General features: G+C 42.5%; 7 non-coding genes across 7 annotated transcripts; 3 read left to right on the top strand and 4 right to left on the bottom strand.

The window, feature by feature from the left end:
- The first annotated feature begins 808 nt into the window (after positions 1–808).
- TRNAP-CGG lies at positions 809–880 on the top strand. Its single transcript has one exon. It is a non-coding gene; the product is annotated as a tRNA-Pro (tRNA).
- Positions 881–3,480: 2,600 nt separating this feature from the next.
- On the bottom strand, positions 3,481–3,554 carry TRNAI-AAU. The gene has a single exon. It is a non-coding gene; the product is annotated as a tRNA-Ile (tRNA).
- Positions 3,555–7,263: 3,709 nt separating this feature from the next.
- TRNAD-GUC lies at positions 7,264–7,335 on the bottom strand. The gene has a single exon. It is a non-coding gene; the product is annotated as a tRNA-Asp (tRNA).
- Positions 7,336–10,838: 3,503 nt separating this feature from the next.
- Positions 10,839–10,910, top strand: TRNAG-UCC. Its single transcript has one exon. It is a non-coding gene; the product is annotated as a tRNA-Gly (tRNA).
- A 2,011-nt stretch (positions 10,911–12,921) lies between these two features.
- TRNAM-CAU lies at positions 12,922–12,994 on the bottom strand. The gene has a single exon. It is a non-coding gene; the product is annotated as a tRNA-Met (tRNA).
- Positions 12,995–13,308: 314 nt separating this feature from the next.
- On the top strand, positions 13,309–13,381 carry TRNAM-CAU. The gene has a single exon. It is a non-coding gene; the product is annotated as a tRNA-Met (tRNA).
- Positions 13,382–15,442: 2,061 nt separating this feature from the next.
- TRNAG-UCC lies at positions 15,443–15,514 on the bottom strand. The gene has a single exon. It is a non-coding gene; the product is annotated as a tRNA-Gly (tRNA).
- Positions 15,515–16,338: the final 824 nt, after the last annotated feature.

Genomic DNA, 16,338 nt, shown 5'->3' with positions numbered 1-16,338 from the left:
AGCCCACTGTTGGGTAGGGACTGTCTCTATATGTTGCCAGCTTGTACTTCCCAAGCGCTTAGTACAGTGCTCTGCACACAGTAAGCGCTCAATAAATACGATTGATTGATTGTCTTTCCCAAGCGCTTAGTACGGTGCCCTGCATTACAGTAGGCGCTCAATAAATACGATTGAATGAATGATCTTAGTTATTAAGATTGTGAGCCCCCATGTGGGACCGGGACCGGTGTCCAGCTTGATTATTTGGGATATACCCCAGCGCTTAGTACAGTGCCTGTCACATAGTAAGCGCCTAACGAATACTGCAATTATTAATGATGATAATGATAGGCTTTCCCAGCCTAAGTCCCCCCCTTTCCTCTAGTCCCCCTCCCCAAGTTACTTATATATATGTACATATTTATAATTCTATTTATATTAATGATGTGTACATATCTCTAATTCTATTTATATTGTTGCTATTGACGCCTGTTTACTTATTTCGATGCCTGTCTCTAGACTGTGAGCCCACTGTTAGGTAGGGACTGTCTGGATATGTTGCCAACTTGTACTTCCCAAGCGCTTAGTACAGTGCTGTGCGCTCAATAAATACGATTGATTGATTGATTGATTGTGAGCCCGTTGTGGGCAGGGATTGTCTCTCTCTGTGGCCGAATTGTACTTTCCCAACGCTTAGTCCAGTGCTCTGCAGACAGTAAGCGCTTAATAAATACGATTGAATGAACGAATAAAAAATTAATAAACTCACAAAGCATCAGCCTGCCGTCAGAGTGGGCTATCAGCCTGAATTGTCGGGTTGGTTGCCAGTGGCTCGTTGGTCTAGGGGTATGATTCTCGCTTCGGGTGCGAGAGGTCCCGGGTTCAAATCCCGGACGAGCCCAATTTTGGAGCACCAATTTAGGCCGAGGCCCGGCCCTCTTCCTCTCTAAAAGAAAGGGAAGAAAGTCTGTCATTTTTCTTTGTTGCTATTTCAGGAAAGGGTGGGGAGGTAAAGGGGGGCCGGGGGTCCCTGCATCTCGAGAAACGAGGGGCGATTACTATGTGCTCCTTCCCTTCCCCACAGCACCTGTATAGATGCCTGTACATATTTATTACTCTATTTATTTATTTATTTTACTTGTACATATCTATTTTATTTTGCAGTATGTTTGGTTTTGACTCCCCCTTTTAGACTGTGAGCCCGCTGTTGGGTAGGGACTGTCTCTATATGTTGCCAATTTGTACTTCCCAAGCGCTTAGTACAGTGCTCTGCACACAGTATGCGCTCAATAAATACGATTGATGATGATTAGGCCGGGCGAGCGGTGTCTATCTGGGTCCAACACCAGTGTCTTGTAGATTCAATCGTATTTATTGAGCGCTTAGGGATAGAGACAATCCCTATCCCAACAACGGGCTCACAGTCTAGAAGGGGGAGACGGACCACAAAACAAGTACACAGGCGTCAAAACCCATTAAACTAGATAAATAGAATTATAGATATATGCACATCATTAATATATGTATATATGTATATATGTATATGTATATATGTATATACGGATATACATATATATGTATATACATGTATATATGTATATATGTTTGTACATATTTATTACTCTATCTATTTATTTATTTATTTTGCTTGTATATATCTATTCTATTTATTTTATTTTGTTAGTATGTTTGGTTTTGTTCTCTGTCTCCCCCTCTTAGACTGTGAGCCCACTGCTGCGTAGGGACTGTCTCTATATGTTACCAACTTGTACTTCCCAAGCGCTCAGTACAGTGCTCTGCACACAGTAAGCGCTCAATAAATACGATTGATGATGATGATGATGATTAATAAAATAAATGCAAGATACCCCAGCGCTTAGAGCAGTGACTGGCACATAGTAAGCGCTTAACAAATAACCAGTATTATTATTATTATTATTATTATTAATCATAATGTCGGTCCCATTCCCCGTAGCCCTAGGCCTGGGGCTGCGCTGGTCCTTGCTGAGCGGGCCTGTTGGGGGGATTTTATTTTGGGGGGTCTTTGCCCCCCGGCCTTCCCCACCAACAGGGCCCACCCTTCCTCCTTTTTTCCCTCCCTCCCCCAGCCGGGAATCCCTCCCTGCCAGGGAATCCCGGACAAGAACCGCCTTCAGATGTAAAAATGAGAATTAAGATTGGGAGCCCCATATCAGTTAGGGATTGGGTCCGCCCTGATTACTCCCGGCGCTTAGTACCGTACCATCATCATTATTACATAAAATGTAATAATATTAACAATAGGATTGCCTCATTCATCCAATCGTATTTATTGAGCGCTTACTGTGTGCGGAGCACTGGACTAAGCGCTTGGAGAGTACAATTGGGCAATAAATAGAGACAACCCCTACCCAACAGCGGGCTCACAGTCTAGAAGAGGGGAGACAGACCACAAAACAAGTAGGCAGGCATCAACAGCATCAATATAAATAAATAGAATTATAGATACATGCGCATCCCTAATAAAATAGTATAACAAGGGTATTTGATATAATATTAACAATATGAAGGATTGTCTCATTCATTCAATCGTATTTATTGAGCATTTAGTGTGTGCGGAGCACTGAACTAAGCGCTTGCTGAATTTAGCACTGGACTAAGCGCTTGGAGAGTACAATTGGGCAATAAATTGTGACAAATAAATTTTAGACTGTGAGCCCACTGTTGGGTAGGGAGTGTCTCTATATGTTGCCAATTTGTACTTCCCAAGCTCTTAGTACAGTGCTCTGCACATAGTAAGCGCTCAATAAATACGATTGATGATGATGATGAATAAATAGAGACAACCCCTACCCAACAGCGGGCTCACAGTCTAGAAGAGGGGAGACAGACCACAAAACAAAACAAGTAGGCAGGCATCAACAGCATCAATATAAATAAATAGAATTATAGATAGATGCGCATCCTTAATAAAATAATATAACAATGGTATTTGATATAATATTAACAATATGATTGTGGTATTTCATATAATATAATAATATTAACAATATGATTATGTAATATAACAATGATTATGGGTATGTTAAGCGTTTACTAGGTGCCGGGGACTGTACTAAGCGCTGGGGTAGATAGTAACAAGAGGCCTAAACCTCCTTCTGGATCTGCATCCCCACCAAGCCTTATCTCCAATTCCCAATCAGTACTCACCTTCCAACCCCCAAATCCCCCGCTCCCCTCACTTGTACCCGGAATCCGCTTGGATCTGGACCCTTATCTCTCCCGAATTCACTCCAACCCTAGGGTCCTCATCCCGCCCGGAGAATTATTCAGGACTATTCTTCAGGAATTATTCTAGACTGTGAGCCCACTGTTGGGTAGGGACTGTCTCTATATGTTGCCAACTTGTACTTCCCAAGCGCGTAGTACGGTGCTCTGCACACAGTAAGCGCTCAATAAATACGATTGATTGATTGATTGATTGATTGATTGAAAGGGAGAAAAAAATAAAATAAAAACAAGTGGCCCGTACGGGGATCGAACCCGCGACCTTGGCGTTATTAGCACCACGCTCTAACCAACTGAGCTAACCGGCCGGTAGGTGGCACTGTGTGCCGGCACCTACTAAAGGAGGAAGAACGGAAATGTATTAGTCATGTATTCATTCGTTCATTCATTCATTCACATTCATTGAGCTCTTACCATATGCAAAGCATTCATTCATTCAATTGTATTTATTGAGCGCTTACTGTGTGCAGAGCACTGTACTAAGCGCTTGAAAGCACTGTACTAAGCCCATGGGAAAGCACAGTAGAACGATACAACAGACAGATATTAAAGGACAAGAAGTCCAGAGCCGGGAGATTTATCTATCATCATCATCATCAGTCGTATTTATTGAGCGCTTACTATGTGCAGGGCACTGTACTAAGCGCTTGGGAAGTACAAATTGGCAACATATAGAGACGGTCCCTACCCAACAGTGGGCTCACAGTCTAAAAGGGGGAGACAGAGAACAAAACCAAACATACTAACAAAATAAAATAAATAGAATAGATATGTACAAGTAAAATAAATAAATAAATAAATAGAGTAATAAATATGTACAAACATATATACATATGTACAGGTGCTGTGGGGAAGGGAAGGAGGTAAGATGGGGGGATGGAGAGGGGGACGAGGGGGAGAGGAAGGAAGGGGCTCAGTCTGGGAAGGCCTCCTGGAGGAGGTGAGCTCTCAGCAGGGCCTTGAAGGGAGGAAGAGCGCTAGCTTGACGGATGGGCAGAGGGAGGGCATTCCAGGCCCGGGGGATGACGTGGTCCGGGGGTCGATGGCGGGACAGGCGAGAATCAGTTGTATTTATTGAGTGCTTATTGTGTGCAGAGCACTTTACTAACAATAATAATATAATAATAATAATAATAATGGTGGTATTTGGTAAGCGCTTACTGTTTGCGAAGCACTGTTCTAAGCGCTGGGGGGGGCATACAAGGTGATTCGGTTGTCCCACGAGGGGCTCACAGTCTTAATCCAGCGCTTAGAACAGTGCTTTGCACATAGTAAGCGCTTAACAAATGCCATCATTATTATTATTAAGCCCCATTTTACAGATGAGGGAACTGAGGCACAGAGAAGTTAAGTGACTTGCCCAAAGTCACACAGCAGACAAGTGGCATTCTAAATAGGGATTAGAACCCATGACCTCTGGCTCCCAAGCCCCGGCTCTTTTCACTGAGCCTACTAAGCGCTTGGGAAAGCGTAATAGAACAATATAACAGACAGATAGTAAAGGGCCAACTTGTACTTCCCAAGCGCTTAGTACAGTACACACAGTACTGCACACAGTAAGCGCTCAATAAATACGATTGACTGACTGACCGAAGTCCAGAGCCGGGAGATTTATCAATCGGTTGTATTTATTGAGCGCTTATTGTGTGCAGAGCACTATACTAAGCGCTTGGGAAAGCATAATAGAACAATATAACAGACAGATAGTAAAGGACGGACGTCTGGAGCAGGGAGATTTATGAAGCAATCGTATTTATCGAGCGCTTACTATGTGCAGACTGTACTAAGCGCTTGGGTGTGGACAGTACAACAGAATGAGTAGACAAGTTCATAACGAGTTTACAGTCTAGGGGCGCCACAGACATTCATATGAATTAATAAGTAATTCATAATATATTATGAAAAGTGCTTGGCATATAGTAAGCGCTTAACAAATACAACATTAATATATATTTTAAAGATATGTATATAAGTGCTATAGGGGTGTGGGGCGAATATCAAGTGTCCAAAGGACTGTACTTAGCGCTTGGGAAAGGACAATACAATAGAGTTGTTGGACACAATCCCTACCCACAGGGAATTTTTAGTTCCTCCAGATTGTAAAATCGTTATGGGCAGGGAACGTATCCACTAATTCTGTTGTACTGGACTCTCCCAAGCGTTTAGTACAGTGCACTGCACATAGTAAGCGCTCAAAAAATACCACTGATTGATTGATTGATTTCCTTTTTATACTATTAAGCGTTTACTATGTGCCAAGCACTGTTCTAAACGCTGGGATAGATACAAGGTAATCAGGTTGTCCCACGTGGGGCTCACAGTCTTAATCCCCATTTTATAGATGACGAAACTGAGGCCCAGAGAAGTTGTGTCTTGCCCCAGATCACACAGCAGACAAGTGAAGGAGGAGAGCCTGTTTTAATCAGGTTGTCCCACGTGGGGCTCACAGTCTCAATCCCCATTTTACAGATGACGAAACTGAGGCCCAGAGAAGTTAAGTGTCTTGCCCCAGATCACACAGCAGACAAGTGAAGGAGGAGAGCCTGTTTTAATCAGGTTGTCCCACGTGGGGCTCACAGTCTTAATCCCCATTTTACAGATGAAGAAACTGAGGCCCAGGGAAGTTAAGTGTCTTGCCCCAGATCACACAGCAGACAAGTGAAGGAGGAGAGCCTGTTTTAATCAGGTTGTCCCACGTGGGGCTCACAGTCTTAATCCCCATTTTACAGATGACGAAACCAAGGCCCAGAGAAGTTACGTGTCTTGCCCCAGATCACACAGCAGACAAGTGAAGGAGGAGAGCCCGTTTATGTGTTTTGATGTGTATATATCTATAATTCTATTTATTTATATTGATGCCACTGATGCCTCTTTACTTGTTTTGATGTCTGTCTTCCCCCTTCTAGACTGTAAGCCCGTCGTGGGCAGGGATTGTCTCCCTTTATTGCTGAATTGTACTTTCCGAGCGCTTATTACAGAGCTCTGCACACAGTAAGCGCTCAATAAATACGATTAAATGAATGATTGAAATGAATGAACCCAGGTGACAATTACAGCCACGGGGATGAGAAACATAGTTGCATTTTAACACATGTTATTATACTTTAGACTGTGAGCCCACTGTTGGGTACGGACTGTCTCTATATGTTGCTTGTACTTCCCAAGCGCTTAGTACAGTGCTCTGCACACAGTAAGCGCTCAATAAATACGATTGATTGATTGATTGTACTCTCCCAAGCGCTTAGTACGGTGCTCTTCCCTTCCCTTCCTCACAGCACCTGTATATATGTATTAATGTTTGTACATATTTATTACTCTATTTATTTATTTATTTTACTTGTACATATCTATTCTATTTATTTTATTTGGTTAATATGTTTGGTTTTGTTGTCTGTCTCCCCCTTCTAGACTGCGAGCCCGCTGTTGGGTAGGGACTGTCTCTATATGTTGCCAACTTGGACTTCCCAAGCGCTTAGTCCAGTGCTCTGCCCACAGTAAGCGTTCAATAAATACGATTGATTGATTGATTGCTCTGCACAGAGTAGGCGCTCAATAAATACGATTGAATTCATTCACTCATTCATTCAATCGTATTTATTGAGCGCTTACTGTGTGCAGAGCACTGTACTAAGCGCTTGGAAAGTCCAAGTTGGCAACATATACAAGTTGACAACATATCACTGTACCAAGCGCTTGGGAAGTACAAGTTGGCAACATATGGAGACAGTCCCTACCCAACAGCGGGCTCACAGTCTAGAAGGGGGAGACAGAGAACAAAACAAAACATATTAATAAAATAAATAGAATAAATCTGTACAAATAAAACAAATAAACCTGATCACCTTGTATCCCCCCAGCGTTTAGAATAGTGCTTTGAATTTTAAATTTCCTTCCTCCACGCCAGGTGCTCTGCTAGCTGAGCGGAGGAGGGATATGGCTGATGTGCTTTGCTTCCCATTCGGGAAAGAGGAAGGAATAGGAAAATAATTTTGAATTCCAGGGGGAAAATAATTGATGCTCCCCGTCGGGGAATCGAACCCCGGTCTCCCGCGTGACAGGCGGGGATACTTACCACTATACTAACGAGGAACTCGCTGACTAATTTTCTCCTGCACCTAAAATCAAGCTTCTTGTTTATGTTTTTGTGTGGTTGAAATTAAAAATAAAAAGATTTTTCAGATGGCGGAACTGAGGCCCAGAGAAGTTAAGTGTCTTGCCCCAGATCACACAGCAGACAAGGGAAAGAGGAGAGCCTGTTTGTGTGTTTTGATGTGTATATCATCACCAATCGTATTTATTGAGCGCTTACTGTGTGCAGAGCACTGGACTAAGCGCTTGGGAAGTACAAGTTGGCAACATATAGAGACGGTCCCTACCCAACAGTGGGCTCACAGTCTAAAAGGGGGAGACAAAACCAAACATACTAACAAAATAAAATAAATAGAATAGATATGTACAAGTAAAATAAATAAATAAATAGAGTAATAAATATGTACATACATATATACAGGTGCTGTGGGGAAGGGAAGGAGGTAAGATGGGGGGATGGAGAGGGGAACGAGGGGGAGAGGAAGGCAAGGGCTCAGTTTGGGAAGGCCTCCTGGAGGAGGTGATCTCTCAGTAGGGCCTTGAAAGGAGGAAGAGAGCTAGCTTGGCTCATAGCTAGCTTGGCGGATATCTATAATTCTATTTATTTATATTGATGCCATTGATGCCTGTTTACTTGTTTTGATGTCTGTCTCCCCCCTTCTAGACGGTAAGCCCGTCGTGGGTAGGGATTGTCTCCCTTTATTGCTGCATTGTACTTTCAGCAATACTGAATTGTACGTCATAAAAAATTAATAATAATAGTAACGGTATTTTAAAATAATAATAATGACATTTATTAAGCGCTTACTATGTGCAAAGCGCCGTTCGAAGCGCTGGGGAGGCCTCAAGGTGATCAGGTAAACGCTTACAATGTACGAAGCACTGTCTCCCCCTTTTAGACTGTGAGCCCACTGTTGGGTAGGGACTGTCTCTATATGTTGCCAACTTGGACTTCCCAAGCGCTTAGTACAGTGCTCTGCACACAGTAAGCTCTCAATAAATACGAGTGATTGATTGATTGTCTTAAGCGCTGGGGGGGGGATACAAGGTGATCGGGTTGTCCCACGTGGTGCTCAGTCTTCCTCCCCATTTTACAGATGAGCTCACTGAGGCCCTGAGAAGTGCATAGTAATAATAATGATGGTATTTGTTAAGCGCTTACTATGTGCCAAGCACTGTTCTAAGCCCTGGGGTAGATGTGAGCCCGTTGTTGGGTAGGGACCGACTTGTACTTCCCAAGCGCTTAGTCCAGTGCTCTGCACACACTAAGCGCTCAGTAAATACGATTGAATAAATGAATACAAGGTAATCAGATTGTCCCACGTGGGGCTCACAGTCTTCATCCCCATTTTACAGATGAGGGAACTGAGGCCCAGAGAAGTCAAGTGACTTGCCCGAAGTCACGCAGCTGACAAGTGGTGGAGTGGGATTAGAACCCACGACCTCTGACTCCCAAGCCCCTGGTCTTTCCACTGTCACAGTTTTTCTCATATGTCATTTGTGTGTCATTCCTTCGGGGTTTTTTAAAATTGTTGTGGTTAGTATTTGTTACGCTGTTCATTCAATCGTGTTTATTCGGCGCTTACTGTGCGCAAAGCACTGAACTAACTCTTGGGGGAGGACAATACAACAATAAACACATATTTCCTACCTTGTTAGTAACTATGGCATTTGTTAAGCGCTTACTATGTGCCAGGCACTGTCCTAAGCGCCGGGGTGGATACAAGCAAATCGTCCCCATTTTACAGATGAGGTAATTGCGGTAACTGAGGTACAGATGAGGTAGCAGAGACGTGAAGTGGTTTGCCCAAGGCCACACAGCAGATAAGTGGCAGAGCTGGGATGAGAAGTCATGACCTACTATTAAGCGCTTACTATGTGACGAGCACTGTACTAAGCGCCGGGGTGAATACAAGCAAATCGGGTGGGACACAGTTCCTGTCTCACGAGAGGCTCCCGATCTCGAACCCCATTTTACAGATGAGGTGACTGAGGAACAGAAACAGAGAAGTGAAGTGACTTGTCCAAGGTCACACAGCAGACATGCGGCGGAGCTGGTATGACCTTCAGATTCCCAGGCCCATGCTTTATCGTATACCTGTATATACGTATATATGTTTGTACATATTTATTACTCTATTTATTTATTTTACTTGTACATATCTATTCTATTTATTTTATTTTGTTAATATGTTTTGTTTTGTTCCCTGTCTCCCCCTTCTAGACTGTGAGCCCACTGGTGGGTAGGGACCGTCTCTATATGTTGCCAACTTGTACTTCCCAAGCGCTTAGTACAGTGCTCTGCACACAGTAAGCGCTCAATAAATACGATTGATTGATTGATTTACTGAGCATTTACTGTATTCACGGTACTGTACTAAGCGCTTGGGAAAGTACAATATAATAGAGTTGGTAGGCACGTTCCCCCGCCCACAGCATATTTACAGTGTATCTCTGTACTTATTAAGACGTAACCTTCTCTGTCTCTACCCGGTATCTTTATATATATATATATGCTATAGTATATAAGTATATTTATAAGCTTATACATATATAAGCTATAGTATATAAGTATATTTATAAGCTATAGTACATATGTATATGTATAGATATGTATAGATATAGATAGCGCTTAGAACAGTGCTGTGCACATAGTAAGCGCTTAATAAATGCCATCATTATTATTATCATTATCTGGCAGCGTCTCCTGATTCATCTGTCAATTTGTAACCATCCCAGCGCTTAGTACAGTGCCTAGCACATGGAAAGCACTTAACAAATACCATTATTATTATCTCTCTTCCACCGTCAATGGCTGAGACTTGGTTTTTCTGTTTGTGACTCCAGCACTTTTGACTTTTCTATTTTATTCACTCTTCCCTCAAGTCCACAGCATTTCTATCCGAATCCTTCATTTATTTATTTGTCGGGAGAAGCAGTGTTGCCTAGCAGATAGAACCCGGGCCTGGGGAGTCAGAAAGGCCTGAGTTCTAATTCTGACTCTGCCAACTGTCGGTTGGGTGACCTTGGGTAAGTCACTCCACTTCTCTGGGCCTCAGTTCCCTCATCTGTAAAATGGGAAGTAATGCTCTGAGCCCCATGCGGGACATGGATTGGGTCCAATCTGATTAGCTTAGAGCGGTGCTTGACACATATTAAGCGATTAACAAATGCCACCATTATTATTATTTACAGATGTTAAAGTCTGTCTCTGTAGACTGAAAATTTGTGGAGGGCAGGGAATAATGATAGCATTTATTAAGCGCTTACTATGTGCAAAGTAAGCGAGGGAATGTGTCTACGGACTCTGTTATTCTGGACTCTCCCAAGCGTTTAGGACAGTGTTCTGCATACTGTAAACGCTCAATAAATACGATTGATTGATTCTATTTCTTTTCTATCCTTGCATCTACAAACCTTTGCAAATTTATTTGCAGAATTCAAGCTGCAGCTCTGACAATATCCCCTTTACAAAGCTTTCGGAAGCACTTTTAGCCCATGTGGCGTTGGTGGTATAGTGGTGAGCATAGCTGCCTTCCAAGCAGTTGACCCGGGTTCGATTCCCGGCCAACGCACTTAAATTTTTCTTTTTTCCTCCCCTATTTTAATAGTGTTTCTTTTTCTTTTCTTTTTTGCGTGGCTTCCCTTCTCCCGCAACCCTTGCTAAGGTGGCGGGGAGGAAGAAAGCACAGGGAAGAAAAGGAGCAGAGACAAAGGAAATTCTTCATTCCTTTCTTCCTTCAATATACAGTGCAGAGCACTGTACTAAGCGCTTGGAAGTACAGTGCCTGGCACATAGTAAGCGCTTTACAAATGCCATAATTATTACCATCACAATATAACCACAAACAGACACATTCCCTGCCCATAGCGAGTTTACAGTCTAGAGGAAGTTTGCAGTGGGAGGAATGGTAGGGGGAAAGAGATACAGGGAGGGGAGGAGGGAAAGCAGGGGAATTGGACAGAAGGCCCCAGACGAGATGGGAATAAGGAATAATGATGGATTGAGGTGGGATTTGGAGGAGAGAGAAGGGAGAATGTCAGGAGTGCTGTGGGAGCTAAGAGGAATTAGGGATGGTAATGAAAAGTATACGATGGGGTCAGGGCGTCTCTACCAACGTTGCGGAGCATAGAGAATGTAGGGAGCATCATGAAAATTGGCAATCGGAGACTGAGTTTTCGAGGCTGAAAAATTTTGTTCAGGGAGCCACTGAATAAAACAAAGACCACTGCCCCCTCTGAGGATTAAACTCAGGACACCTTCAGATTAGGGGAGCATGGTAAAAACTGGCAGAGATTGAGTTTTTGAGGCTGAAAATGTTTGTTCAGGGGGCACTGAATGAAAAATCACTGCCCCTTCTGAGTTTCAAACTCAGGACCTTTAGATTATGGGAACATAATAAAAACTGGCAATCAGAGATTGAGTTTTTGAGGCTGAAAAATTATGCTCAGGGGGCACTGCATGAAAAAACACTGCCCTCTCTGAGGGTCAAACTCAGGACCTTTAGATTATGGGAACATAATAAAAACTGGCAATCAGAGATTGAGTTTTTGAGGCTGAAAAATTATGTTCAGGGGGCACTGAATGAAAAGGTACTGCCCCTTCTGAGTTTCAAACTCAGGACCTTCACCTTATGGGAGCATAATGAAAACTGGCAATCAGAGATTGAGTTTTTGAGGCTGAAAAATTATGTTCAGGGGGCACTGCATGAAAAAAGTACTGCCCCCTCTGAGGTTCAAACTCAGGACCTTTAGATTATGGGAACATAATAAAAACTGGCAGTCAGAAATTGAGTTTTTGAGGCTGAAAAATTATGTTCAGGGGGCACTACATGAAAAAACAGTGCCCTCTCTGAGGTTCGAACTCAGGACCTTTAGATTATGGGAACATAATAAAAACTGGCAATCAGAAATTGAGTTTTTGAGGCTGAAAAATTGTGTTCAGGGGGCACTGCATGAAAAAAGTACTGCCCCCTCTGAGGTTCAAACTCAGGACCTTTAGATTATGGGAACATAATAAAAACTGGCAGTCAGAAATTGAGTTTTTGAGGCTGAAAAATTATGTTCAGGGGGCACTACATGAAAAAACAGTGCCCTCTCTGAGGTTCAAACTCAGGACCTTCAGATTATGGGAGCATAATGAAAACTGGCAATCAGAGATTGAGTTTTTGAGGTTGAAAAATTATGTTCAGGGCGCACTGCTTGAAAAAAACACTGCCCCCTCTGAGGTTCAAACTCAGGACCTTTAGGTTATGGGAACATAATAAAAACTGGCAATCAGAGATTGAGTTTTTGAGGCTGAAAAATTATGTTCAGGGGACACTGCATGAAAAGGTACTGCCCCCTCTGAGGTTCGAACTCAGGACCTTCAGATTATGGGAGCATAATGAAAGCTGGCAATGAGAGATTGAGTTTTTGAGGTTAAAAAATTATGTTCAGGGGGCACTGCTTGAAAAGGTACTGCCCCCTCTGAGGTTCGAACTCAGGACCTTCAGATTATGGGAGCATAATGAAAGCTGGCAATGAGAGATTGAGTTTTTGAGGTTAAAAAATTATGTTCAGGAGCCACTGCATGAAAAGATTCACTGCCCCCTCTGAGGTTCGAACTCAGGACCTTCAGATTATGAGACTGACGCGCTGCCTACTGCGCTAAGGAGGCATCTGAAGTCCTACTTCAGCATGGGCCTTCCACATCGCAGAGAAGAATGCGCGTTCCTTCTTTTTCCTTCTCGTTTGATCTTTTTCTTTTGATGGCTCTGTTCGTTTCTTATCTGATTTTTCCAGGGTTCTTTCTCTCTTTGCCCCAGGAACAGGTCCAAAAAGCACTACACTGTACGTTGCACGTGGTGTAGCTGGGGACAGGCAAAGACGAGGAAAGGTGGAGGAAAAAATTGAAGAAAATAAAAATATAAAGGAGGGCACAGGCCACGAACCGCTGCCAAGTAGAATTTTAACAAAAAAAGCGCATCACGTGCCTCCTTAGCGCAGTAGGCAGCGCGTCAGTCTCATAATCTGAAGGTCCTGAGTTCGATCCTCAGAGGGGGCAAGGTATTTTTTATAATCTTACTTCCCTACTCTGCCCCCATTTTCCACACTTGCTCTCCAAACTTCCCTGGATCCTCTTCCTCCCCTCTCTCCTATGGTTCCCGGCTTCCCAATCAATCAGTGCTGTACTGAGAGCTCTTACTAGGTGCAAACACTGCACTAGATGATGATTTGTTATATGTTGCCAATTTGTACTTCCCAAGCGCTTAGTACAGTGCACATAGTAAGCGCTCAATAAATACGATTGATGATGATTCATTCAGTCGTATTTATTGAGCGCTTACTGTGTGCAGAGCACTGTACTGAGCTCTTACTGTGTGCGGAGACTGTTCATCTGTTCATCATTCATTCAATCGTATTTATTATCATTAATAATAATAATAATGGATTTTGTTAAACGCTTACTATGTGCCAAGCGCTGTTCTGTTGAGCGCTTACTATGTGCAGAGCACTGTACTGAGCTCTTACTATGTGCAGAGACTCCACTAATTGATGATTTGTTCATCATTCTACTGTATTTATTGAGCGCTTACCATGGGCAAAGCACTATACTAAGCGTTTGGGAGAGGACAATAGAATAATAAACAGACACATTCTCTGCCCACACAGAGTTTACAGTCTAGAGGGGGACACAGAGATTAATATAATATAATATTATATTATATAATATAATACTATATTATATATATTAATTATATATTATATTATATTATATTATATTATATTATAATAATATATAAATAAATAAATTAGGAGCGCTTACTATGTGCAGAGCACTGTACTGAGCTCCTACTATGGCAGAGACTCCACTAATTGATGATTTGTTCATCATTCTATTGTATTTGTTGAGCGCTTACCATGTGCAAAGCACTATACTAAGCGTTTGGGAGAGGACAATAGAATAATAGACACATTCTCTGCCCACACAGAGTTTACAGTCTCGAGGGGGACACAGGGATTAATATAATATAATATAATTGCTATTATATTATATATTATATTATATTTTATATTATATTATATTATATTATATTATATTATATTATAATAATATATAAATAAATAAATTAGGAGAATACGGTATAACAGCGTTGGTGGCCACGTCCCCTGCCCACGTAGTGGATAGGGCACGGGCCTGGGAGTGAGAAGGTCATGGGTTCCAATTCCATCTCCTCAAGTCACTTAACTTCTCTGCCTTAGTTACCTCATCTGTAAAATGGGGATTAAGACTGTGAGCTCCACGTGGGACAGGGACTGTGTTCGGCGATTAGTATAGTGTTGGGCACATAGTAAGTGCTTAACAAATACCAAAATGATTATTATTATTACAGTCCAATTCCCTTTTCCCTCCTGCCCCGTGTGGCTCCTTTCCAGACTCCTGTTTCCTCCACATCTCCTAAGAGTGTCTCCCTACATTGTTTGAGCTCATCCAATCAATCAATCAATCAGTGGTATTTATTGAGCGCTTACTATGTGCTGAGCACTGGACTAAGCGTTTGGGAGAGTCTAATACAGTATAGTTGGTAGCGTTACTCCTCACTATCTCTTCCCTTATAATCTCTTTTCTCTGCAATCCCACCACACTTTCTCGTCAGATTTCCTCCTCTCCTTCGACGCATATCTATAGATACCTATAGAACATATCTATTCTTTGTACATATCTATTCTATTTATTTTATTTTGTTAATATGTTTGGTTTTGTTCTCTGTCTCCCCCTTTTAGACTGTGAGCCCACTGTTGGGTAGGGACTGTCTCTATATGTTGCCAATTTGTACTTCCCAAGCGCTTAGTACAGTGCTCTGCACATAGTAAGCGCTCAATAAATAAATACGATTGATGATGACGTCCCTCACACTCCCTTCGTCCTCTCCCTCTCCCCTCTTTTTCTGCAGTTTTTTTCATCTTCTCCCGAAAGCATGGAAAGGAGTTAAGCAGAAGTAGGGAGAACAAAACTTGTACGTCCCAAGCGCATAGTACAGCGCTCTGCACACAGTAAGCGCTCAATAAATACGATTGATTGATTGATTGACTGAATGGGGAAAAAAAGAAACAAAAAACACACTGCGTTGGCCGGGAATCGAACCCGGGTCAACTGCTTGGAAGGCAGCTATGCTCACCACTATACCACCAACGCTTGACGAAAGCAATTTCTTCAAAACACCTCTAAAGGGTGAATTAACTGAATTTAAGCTATGATTTGAAAATTGTAATTATTATTATAGGAAACAGAGTCAAAGGAGTATGAAAACTGGATCTTTCCTTACAATTTTTTAGGGTTCATAGTGTGCTAAAGCACTATTTGAGTAGTGGAAGTCATTTCAAGAAAATCTATTAAGACTTAACTCCTTTTTAACTCCTCTATTAACTCCCTATTAAAGTCCCAATTCCCCCCACCTCCTTTCTTTCTTGCTGCGATGACCCTGCCAGTTACTCTGTTGACAAAACTGAAGGCATCAGGGTGTGAATTGCTGTCATCTCCTTGACTCCCTCCCATCTCACATGTCTTCTCATCCTTCCCTGCGGCCTTTCAAGTGATTCATTCATCATCATCATCAGTCGTATTTATTGAGCGCTTACTATGTGCAGAGCACTGTACTAAGCGCTTGGGAAGTACAAATTGGCAACATATAGAGACAGTCCCTACCCAACAGTGGGCTCACATTCATTCATTCAATCAATCGTATTTATTGAGCGCTTAATGTGTGCAGAGCACTGTACTAAGCGCTTGGGAAGTACGAGTCTGCAATAATAATAATAATGGCACTTATTAAGAGTTTACTATGTGCAAAGCACTGTTCCAAGCGCTGGGTAGGTTACAAGGTGATCAGGTTGTCCCACGGCAGGGCTCATAGTCTTAATCCCCATTTTACAGGTGAGGGAACTGAGGCCCAGAGAAGTTAAGTGACTTGCCCAAAGTCACACAGCTGACACTTGGCGGAGCCGGGGTTTGAACTCATG

Source organism: Tachyglossus aculeatus, chromosome Y4 (assembly GCF_015852505.1).
Source record: "Tachyglossus aculeatus isolate mTacAcu1 chromosome Y4, mTacAcu1.pri, whole genome shotgun sequence".
Classification (NCBI taxonomy): domain Eukaryota; kingdom Metazoa; phylum Chordata; class Mammalia; order Monotremata; family Tachyglossidae; genus Tachyglossus; species Tachyglossus aculeatus.
Note: the sequence above shows the minus strand (reverse complement) of the source record. Positions and strands in the feature narration are given on the sequence as shown.